Consider the following 9,433-nt stretch of genomic DNA (forward strand, 5'->3'; position numbering starts at 1 on the left):
GTTTCACACAATGTTCCAAGGTTGCTCACTGGGCTGTAAAATCCAGTGGTCTGGTAGCCAGATTAAACAAGGCTGCATTTTCCAAGGCCAGTGGCTCAGAATGGCTGTTGCTCTGAGACTCCAAGGAATGGTATCTTCTGCCCATGAGGTCCATGAAACAGAAGCAAGGAACAGCATTTTGCCCCTTTGCCCTGTGGACCAGGGCGTCCTGGAGGCTCACCAGCACCATTCCAGAGCGAGAGGCAATTGGGCCGAAGTGTGGTTCAGAGAGGGGTTCCCCTCCAGGAGGGCAGCGTGGAGGCTCGGCATCCAGACGTCAGGGTCACGAGCCCAGACACGGCTTCCCTCAGCCCGCTGGATGCAGGCAGCCCTCGCAGGTTTGGGCCGTGAGTCCCCACTACGACTGGGTCCTCGACCTTCCCGAAAAAATGTCCCAACCCCCCCCCCCCGCCCCGGTGGCCGTCAGGGGAAAAGAACTTCATTACAACAAATTAATAAAACATAAATACAGGCTCCGGAATCTAATAACAGCTGGTTTACACGCTAAAGAGCCTGCAAGGCGCAAGTTCAAGATCTGCCCACCCCCGCCAAGCACCGCCAGGCCTGGAAGCTCACAGGTGAGTCTGTGCCCTCCCGGTGGGTCACGTCCCTTGCCAGGCAGCCATCCCCTAATGGGACAGATGCACTGATAACATAGAAAACCTGTGAGTTGAATCTGAGCGCCTTTTGACTTTCCTAATTAAAAACAAGGTCATTTTCCCACAGAGAGAAGAAACCCAATGACTTCTGCAGTCAGGGCTGAAGAAGTGGCGTGTTCCTCGCAAGGAGGGTGCTGCATACGTCTCTGTGGCCGGGGGCCGCTGCACAGCTGAGCGAAGGATGAAGGACTGGGTCCCGTGGCAGCTGCCTCGTCACCCACCTGGCCAGAGCTCAGAACGTGTTTGCTGAGTTGGACAAATCAGCACAGCCCCCCGGCAGCCTCTGACCCCACCTTGCTCTCCAAGGAGGTGGCTCCGGCCCTGCTCTGACCCCATCACCCACCCACCCTGGTCCTCAAAGCCCTCCCACTCCGACCTTTGTAGCCCACAGACAGTCATCAGCAAACCCTCCCCCGCATCCTCGAACTCTTCTCTGGAGGGTCCCTCAGGCTCTTGTTCTCTGACCTCTGGGCCTGGGGCAGGGGAAAGGCAGGGGCTGGTGACCTCCTCATTTGTCACCGTGGTTTTCAGACTGTATCAGTTAGCTTTGCTGCATAACAAATTATCCCAAGGTCTAGTGGCCCAGGAACTAGCAACACAACATCTGTTACTTCTCCTCGGTCTGTGGGTTGGCTGGTGACCTTCCTGATCTAGTCTGGTCCTGGCTGATCCGAGCTGGGCTCTCCTGCACATCTCTGGTCCGCATTCAGGTGAACTGGCAGCCTGACGACCTCACTGGGCCTCCTCACCTGTCTGGTGTCTGGCAGACTGTCAGCCCCAGGGCTGGCCCCTCCGTCCCCCTGTGGAGCTCACCTCCCAGCAGGCTGGCTAAGGCTCATGCAGGCGGTGGCCTCGGGCTCTGAGTACAACCAGCAGAGAAGCCTCCATTGCTAACGTCCCCTGGCCAAGGCAAGTCACATGGCTAAGCCCAGAGGCTGTGTGGGAACCCCCCAGGGCAAGGATGCAGGGAGAGGAATTATTGGGTCACTTTTGCAAAAGTCTAACCTGCAGACCACGTCCCCCCCCCCTTCTGCTATCAAAACCTCGCCTCTGTTCGCCACATCAGTGGGCTTTATGGCCCCTTCTCCCGCATCCCTGCCATGCTCAGCGCCCCCAGCCCACCCCTCACTCCTTGCAGACATCTGCCCCTGGCTCCCCCTCCACACCGCTCCTGCCCCCATCTTTGGGGGGCTGCTTCCTCCCAACACACAGCCTCTCCGTCCTTCACCTCTCACCTCCCAGACTTACTTTCTCTCTCAGCCACTCACGCTGTCGCTGACCTAGACCTTGCGAGGACCACACCTACGGCTCCTCCCTAATAGTACTCCAGCCTCCCTGCTTCTGACCTCTGACCTGCTACCTTTGATCAACCTGACTCAGGCCATCCTCGTCAGCAACCGGGCAAGGACAGCAAATCTTAAAGAAGCCTAGAACCCCTCTTGCCCTGGGAGTCTGGGCCCGAGGGGACTGTGTGTGTGTACACGTGAATGCATATGTGCCTGGCATGTACATAGGTGTGTGTGCATGGGTGCATTGGTGCACACACATGTGTGCACGTGTCAGGTGTTGAGAGGCAGCCTGCTCCTCACTCAGCCCCAGCTTCGTGCCATCCTCCAGACATCTCACAGTCTTAAGGGGAAGTAGGTGGCGCGGGGGCCTGGATGTCCCCATGCTGGGACAGGTCTGGAAGGTACCTTGCCCTGGAGCCCTCAGAACAAGAGGCAGTGCTCCTGCCCACTCTGGCCGCACTGGGTCCTGGGTGTGGGATCCATGCCCACTCAGCACCAGTCTTTATCTAGTGAGTTCTCCTTACTTGACACTTGAGGCAACTGTTTGCTGACTTCACAACTGGCGGAGCCCTTCCCCAGCCGAGCCCCCGCCTGTCCCTTCTGGTCACTGAGTACCAGGGCCAGAGTCCCTCTGCCCCTCTTGGACAGAAACAACTAGGCTGACGGCTTCTGGGCTGCAAAGCTCTGCTGACTCTGCCTTCCTGCCCTTGGTTTAAGGTGAGAGGGAAAATGCTTCTCATTTCTGTGTTTAACCAATAGCTGATCCTGAGACTAAAGGAGTGGATATTTTTCCTGCCATCTGTGATATAATCGCAATAGATGGTCAGGCCCCCACAGCTGCTGATTCCCCCAGATGTCAGAAGTTATGGATCGCTCCGTATTTGCTCCCCAAGTCTCCCCTGGATGCTGTGGGGAACGTGGCCCCCAGAAATGTGCCAGGAGTTCCCGATACCCAGAGAGCACATGGGGGGAGCCTCTGAACGGGGATGGAAGACTCATTCTTTGCAACAGGCATTGTTCTGGACTCTCGGTAGGGTTGAGAACTCACCACTAGTTAAGTGCTTGGTATTTCAGCCATGTGGTTATGTACCTGGACTCTGGACCACAAACCCAGGGGCTTTGCCACTTACCCTCTGCGTGCTTGTAGGCAAGTCACCGCACCTCTCTGTGCCTCAGCTTCTCAGTCTGTAAAATGGGATGATAACAACGGTCCCCTACCATACCACTTACTGTGAGCAGTAAATGGGTTAATGCACATAAAATGGGTGAATGCATTTAAAACTGTGCTTGGCCCATAGAAGCATTGGCAACTATTATTTCAGAAACTCAGGAGGAGGTGGATCGGGGTCAGGTCAGGTACTAGGTGACTAAGTTTCCCAACCAGTTTGGAGCCCAGATATAATATTCTCAGGTCTCCTGAGCCAGTCACCAGGACTTTCAGCCCAGACCTCTACAGGGTGCTGACCAGCAGGAAAGTGGGGGCGTTGCCAAGAACTGGCTCCTTTTTGTTCTTTATTTAAAGGGGATTGGGACGTCCTGCAGAAATGAAAAAGGCTGAAGAGAGGCTACTGTAAGGATAGAATTTTTAAAGCAGGTATAGATCAAAGAGGCAGCTCTCGGTGCTTCCAGCATCAGAGGCCACGCTTGTAATCCCCCTTCAGAGCGCCTGGAGGGCAGTGGACCGTACGGTGTGGTTCATCCCTCCCAACCTGCTGTGCCTTCCAGGTGGCAGAGCCGTGGAGCTTGGTTTTCTCCTTACAACAAGGAAGAGGGAAAGGGGCAAATTTCTACTGAGTGCTTGGTCGTTTGCCCCATACGGTGCCAGCAAGTCTCCCATGTCCCCTCCTTTATCCCCACGACGACCTTGTGAGGTGAAGAGTATTAGGCCCTTGGTTCAGATGAAGCAGCCGGTGCTCAGAGAGACCTCATCGCCTGCTCCCCATCACACCACCTGGCAGATAGCAGCCGAGATTCAAAGCCAAGTCTGCCGCCAGCACACACTCTTTTCCCACTGACCTCTGGGGAAACTGCCTTGGGCCCTGAGCTCTCAGAAAAGTCTAAGGCAATCTGGGGATTATTTTTGTCCTCAAACCCTGCATCCCCTGGTTTTCCCTCGCTGCTGTCCTGGGGACACTAGAGCAGAGAAACCATGACGACTGCCCCCGCATCAGGTGAGGTGCTCGGGTCACACCCGGGGGCCACCTGCTCACTAGCTTTCCCTCCACACGCACGGTCCTTGCTCCCTCCCGCAGACGCCCAGTCCCCTCTGATGGGGCTTCTGCAGCTAGCAAGGTCAAAGCCATGGCACGTTTGTCAGAGAGCCTTAGGAAGCCCTTGGCAAGTGCTCCTGGGCCTCTCATTCATGAAAGGTGAACATTATGTCTCTTTATGGCTGGGGAGACCCATAACTCACGGTGAGGCTGGAAGAAGAAAAACTAGGACAGACTTCAGAAGTGGAAGAAAAAGTAATACACTTCATAAGTGAGCTGTTTAAACTCTCCCACAGGGGAGCACTTTGTTTTTGATGGAACAGCTGACGTTTCTCTCCAGGAGCCCAAACTGAGAAAATGGGGCAGGCACTATTTATCCCAGCCAGAGATTATGATGTCCTGACCTGACACCCCCTGGAGTTCTAGCAGACTACTTGACCAAAATACAAAATCAGGGATCAATGTGATTTTTCTCCAGGCACTGGTGCAACAGCTGGTTGTCTGATTTTTTTTTCCCGCACAAACAAGAGCTGACAAACAAGTTACAACCAGGCACCCAGCTGGTGTGCTGCTCTCTGCTCTTCTGGTACGGATGCTGCGTGCCCCTATTAATGTAAATCCGCAGCGCTTTTAGGAGGTGGGGCTGAAGGGTCAGGACCGTGGGTAAAGGAAGTTGGGATTTTGAAGCAAATACATGGTGTATGGAAGGCAAGGTTTCAGGCTGACCAGACACTGAAGGGTTTTGAAAGCATTCTGGATCTAAACCCACCTGTCGGGCGTGGCAGATGCTGGAGGTGTTCCACTTTTTAGCCCCTCAGCCCCTCACCCTACCTGACTTCAGCACCACGCGGGTGAACAGCTCCCCGCCACGGCATCCCTCTGCTTTTGCTTTGGCCTCAGAACTTTCTCTGAGATGATGGAGGCCACTCTGCCCTTACACAGACACAGCCCAGATATGTGGGGGAGATTCACAGCCCTGAAAACATAGGGTGTGAGAGCTGGTGGATAAATGGCCCAGCCTCACTTCCCTCAGAGGTACAGTAATGAGAGGCTTTCTATAAGGTACTTACAGGGTCCCCAGTGAGATTGAAGCTCCATTGAACACTATGGAAATCATCTCCAGAGAAAAGCCTTTCATTGGCTTTTCCCCCTGCCCTATTCCACTCCCACTATCGGGCTCCTACTCCATGGGGTCACATCCCCATTGAAGTACCTGAATCCAGTCCCTTATCTCAGGCTCTGCTTCTGGGGAATCCAAAATAAACCTAGAAAGCTAACCTTCAGGATGGAATCCGGGAACCACATGACTCCCTGTATGACAGTAACAGAGACTCCATTACTGGGTGATAAATAAAGTGATGATAATCCTTGGGGTGCAGTACCATCACGGCCATCAGAGCTCTCACCGGCATTCTGTAGGATGAGGTACAGGTGAAAGGAAAGCCTCGGTCTATGCCGCAACTAGCCCCTGAAGTATATGAAAGTTATAAGGTTGGAGAGTTTGCTGGCTCTTTGTTAACTGTCTTAGACTTGACGGAAGAGAGTGACAAGCCCAGAGCAGCCAATTATCAGCTCAGGGGGTGCAGTCAAAGCCAGAATGATGCCTCCATGGCCACCTTTAAAATTACCCTCATCTCCTGAAGCCAGAGGGAAGAGAGTGCTGAAATCAAGCCTGTCATTAAATGTAAGGTTGGGAAAACTATAAAAGACACTGGATGCATAGCCTTGACAGGTCTCCAAGGCTCATGTCAAGGGCTGAGAGAGGAGGATTGGAACCCTGGATCAAGGGTGAGACATTTGGGGGAATGCACCTGAGAATCTCGAACCTCATCCTCTGAACCATCTGGAAAATCTTCCTCCCGTTTTCTAGAGGAAAGAAACCTCCTCTTAATTGGCGACCATGAAGAGACGAGGCTTCGTGTTCTCATGCCCCCTAAGATGATGCTTTTTCTCATCAGGACGCACTCTTCCCCTCCTCACTGCGTCCAGACCAACAACCAGAGCCAGTTATCAGCATGGGCTATGCACACTGAGAAATCCAGAACGAGTGATGGAGGAAAGAGATGACGGATTTTAGGGCCAGGTGCAGCAGCCAAACTAGCTGTTTCACATCCCTCGGGCTTGAGACTTTTCTTAGAGAGTCCAACCAGCCACAACCTTGGACATTCAGTGACTGAGCAGGCGTAATGTGAAGCACATGTAGATCTGGGCAGTCAAGGGAGGGGAGTGGGTACCGAAGCAGACACCACCTTGGCCCACCTGATTTTGGCACTGCTCTCCTGGACAGTTCTGTGCACAGGGATGGCACCTGCCTGCTTTTCTGCACCAGGGCTTCCTCCAAAGTTGCAGAATATCCCACGCACAGGACAAACCTCAAAATGATGGAGACTAAGAGTTGGTGGGTAGATACACCTATCTGCATCCTTCTGAGAGCAAGTCTAAAGTGCTTTCTTCTGCAGAATTCCTCAGAGAGTCCCCAGCAGAATTGAGATCCAGATGCCCGCAGTGGTAAGTAGTTCAGCAATGAACCCTTTGCTGATTTTTCCCTCCTTTTCCACCCTACCCTCATGGATCCACTCTCCTGCTTCCTGAGAATCTACTCTCAATTAACCTTCCTGCACTGAGGCCCTTGCCTCAGGCTCTGCGAGTGGGAAACCCAAACAGAGACATCAGGTAGCATTCCTACTTTGTCCACTGGCCAAGGACCACTCTTAATGTGCAAGGTTCCTCCCAGGGTAAAGGGGAGGTGGGAGCCCGTGAGTAGCTTACACTGTCCTTGGTTATAGGCCAGACACAGATATGTGAACGGTTCAGGAGATGTGACCAGTTTTCATTAACTGGTTTTCACTGTCAGTGACTTAAAGCATGGGAGGACATTAAATCGTGATAATTCTTGTTTTCTCCCATTTTCTGTGGATAAAATGCTTGTCTTGCCTTGGTTTTCCTTAGCTTACAAGGTCCCCCATGAACTGGTTCCTCCTGACCTCCATGGCTTCCTGTCTCCTTCCCAGTCCCATCCTGGCTCTCCATGCCCCACCCTGGCAGGTCACTCAGTTCTCACCGCACCTCACATTTTCTCTCTCGCCTTCTGGTCCAAGCCCCAGGTCTTACCTTCCTGGAAGAACTCTCTCTCCCCACCTCGTGCCCATACTGAGCCTAGTCTCACCAACTTATCCTTCAGGTGCCCTGACACTCCCCCCAGCAGGATGTGCTGGGTATCCCTCCTAAGTGCTGCTAGGGCTCACCATGCATAGCCCACCTGTTGTAATTTTGACAATTTTTTGACATCTATCAACTTGTGCATATAACCCAGAGGACTATAAGCTTTATGAGAGCAATTCTTAGAACCCTAGAACCTAGCACATTTCAGGGCACATAACGGGTGCTCAGGAAGTGTCTGTTAAGGAAATGAGGTTGAGATAAAACACAGTCCAATCTACAAGGTGTCCTAATAGCCAGTTCATGAATATGTTAGTTTCCTAGGGCTGCTGTATAACAAAGTACCGCCAGCTGGGGAGCTTAGAACAAAAGAAATTTATTCTCTCACTATGATGGCAGCTGGAAGTCCAAATCAAGGTGTCGGCAGGTGTATGCTCCCTCTGAGGCTCTGGATAGAGTCCTGGCTATTGGCGATGGCCATCAGTCTTTGGTATTCCCTGACCTGCAGGTGCATCACCCCAATCTCTACCTGTCATCACATGGCATCTCCCTTACATCTCTTGTCTTCACATGGCACTTTCCTCTTTTTAGAAGGACACTAATTGCTATGGACTGAATTGTGTCTTCCCAAAATTCCTGTGTTGAAGCTTAACCCCCAATGTGACTGTATTTGGAGAAGGGGTCTTTAGGAAGTATTAAATGATGTCATAAGGGTGGGGCCTTAATCCATTAGGACTGGTGGCTTCTAAGAAGAGGAAAAGATCTCTCTCTCCACAGGTGCTCAGAAGAAAGCCATGTGAGGACTCAGAGAGAAGGTGGTCTTCTGCAAGCCAGAAAGATAAGCTTCACCAGAAACCAAACCCTGCTGGAAACTTGATCTTGGACTTCCAGCCTCCAGAGCTGTTAGAAAATAACTTTCTGTGGTTTAGCAGTATTCTTTTATGGCAGCCCTACCAAACCAAGACACCAGTCATATTGGATTAGGGCCCCACCCTAAAGATCCCATCTTACCTTGACTTCCCCCTGCAAAGACCCTATTTCCAAATAAGGTCATATTCACAGGTACTTGGAGTTATAGGACTTGAAGGTATCCTTTTGGAGAACACAATTCAACCTACAACAACAATATTAAGTCCAAAATGAGTCAATTTGGAGACATTACTGAACAATAAGAAGGAAAGACATACAAGTAGATTGAAATATTATTAATGTTATTCTCGCTGCCATCATGGCCAGAAGTAAGACAAAATTCCTGCCATATTATCAAGTGCTCAGCAAATATGTGGACTCTCACCTAGGTAGGACAGGAAGGCCCAGGTAAACAGGGCTGTGTGTCTTCGGCTCTAGCCTTGGGGTTATCACCTATAGCGGCTGGAACGTGCATCTAGGGTGGCCATGTCACCACGTCTTGCCAACAGAACGCATATGGCGGTGACATGTATCTCTTCCAGGAAAATGCTGTTAAGGTGGGCTCACCTTCCCCCCCTCCCACTTCTCCCAAAAGGTACAGACAATGGGGACGGCCTAGGGCTGGATTCATAACCCAAGGCCTATGAATTTGGGTGGGAAATAAATTACAGGTTTATTTTCACTAGCTTCCCACTGAAGTACAGAACCTGCCTCAATTACGAACACAGGCCACCAGTAGAGCAGCTCTTCAGCAGTGTCCGTGGCTCTGTCACAACTGAAATTACCCGTATCTCCTCATCACAATTTACTTTACTCCTCACAACGTCAAAGCTATGGACCCACTAGACCAGCTGCTGTCCTTTGATGAGTTAATAAAGAAGCACAGACATTACTGAAAATGTGTTGTTTAATATTTTGATAACTACATTCCAACATAATTTATTTCCTTTGTAATATTACATATTTTACTTTATTCATTTTAAAAAACGTACTTTGAGAAGGGATGCATAGTTACAGGTTGAATTGTGTCCTTTGAGCTGAAGGCCACTAACAGTAGCAAACACAGGAGGAGCTCGGTGCTCTCCCTCTTCCTGCCTAAAAGCAGGGCAGGAATCTCCCTTTTGTAAAGGAAATTTCTAGCTGAAGTTTTTCTCCTCTCTCTTTGTTT

This window comes from Kogia breviceps, chromosome 1 (genome assembly GCF_026419965.1).
Source record: "Kogia breviceps isolate mKogBre1 chromosome 1, mKogBre1 haplotype 1, whole genome shotgun sequence".
Taxonomy (NCBI): domain Eukaryota; kingdom Metazoa; phylum Chordata; class Mammalia; order Artiodactyla; family Physeteridae; genus Kogia; species Kogia breviceps.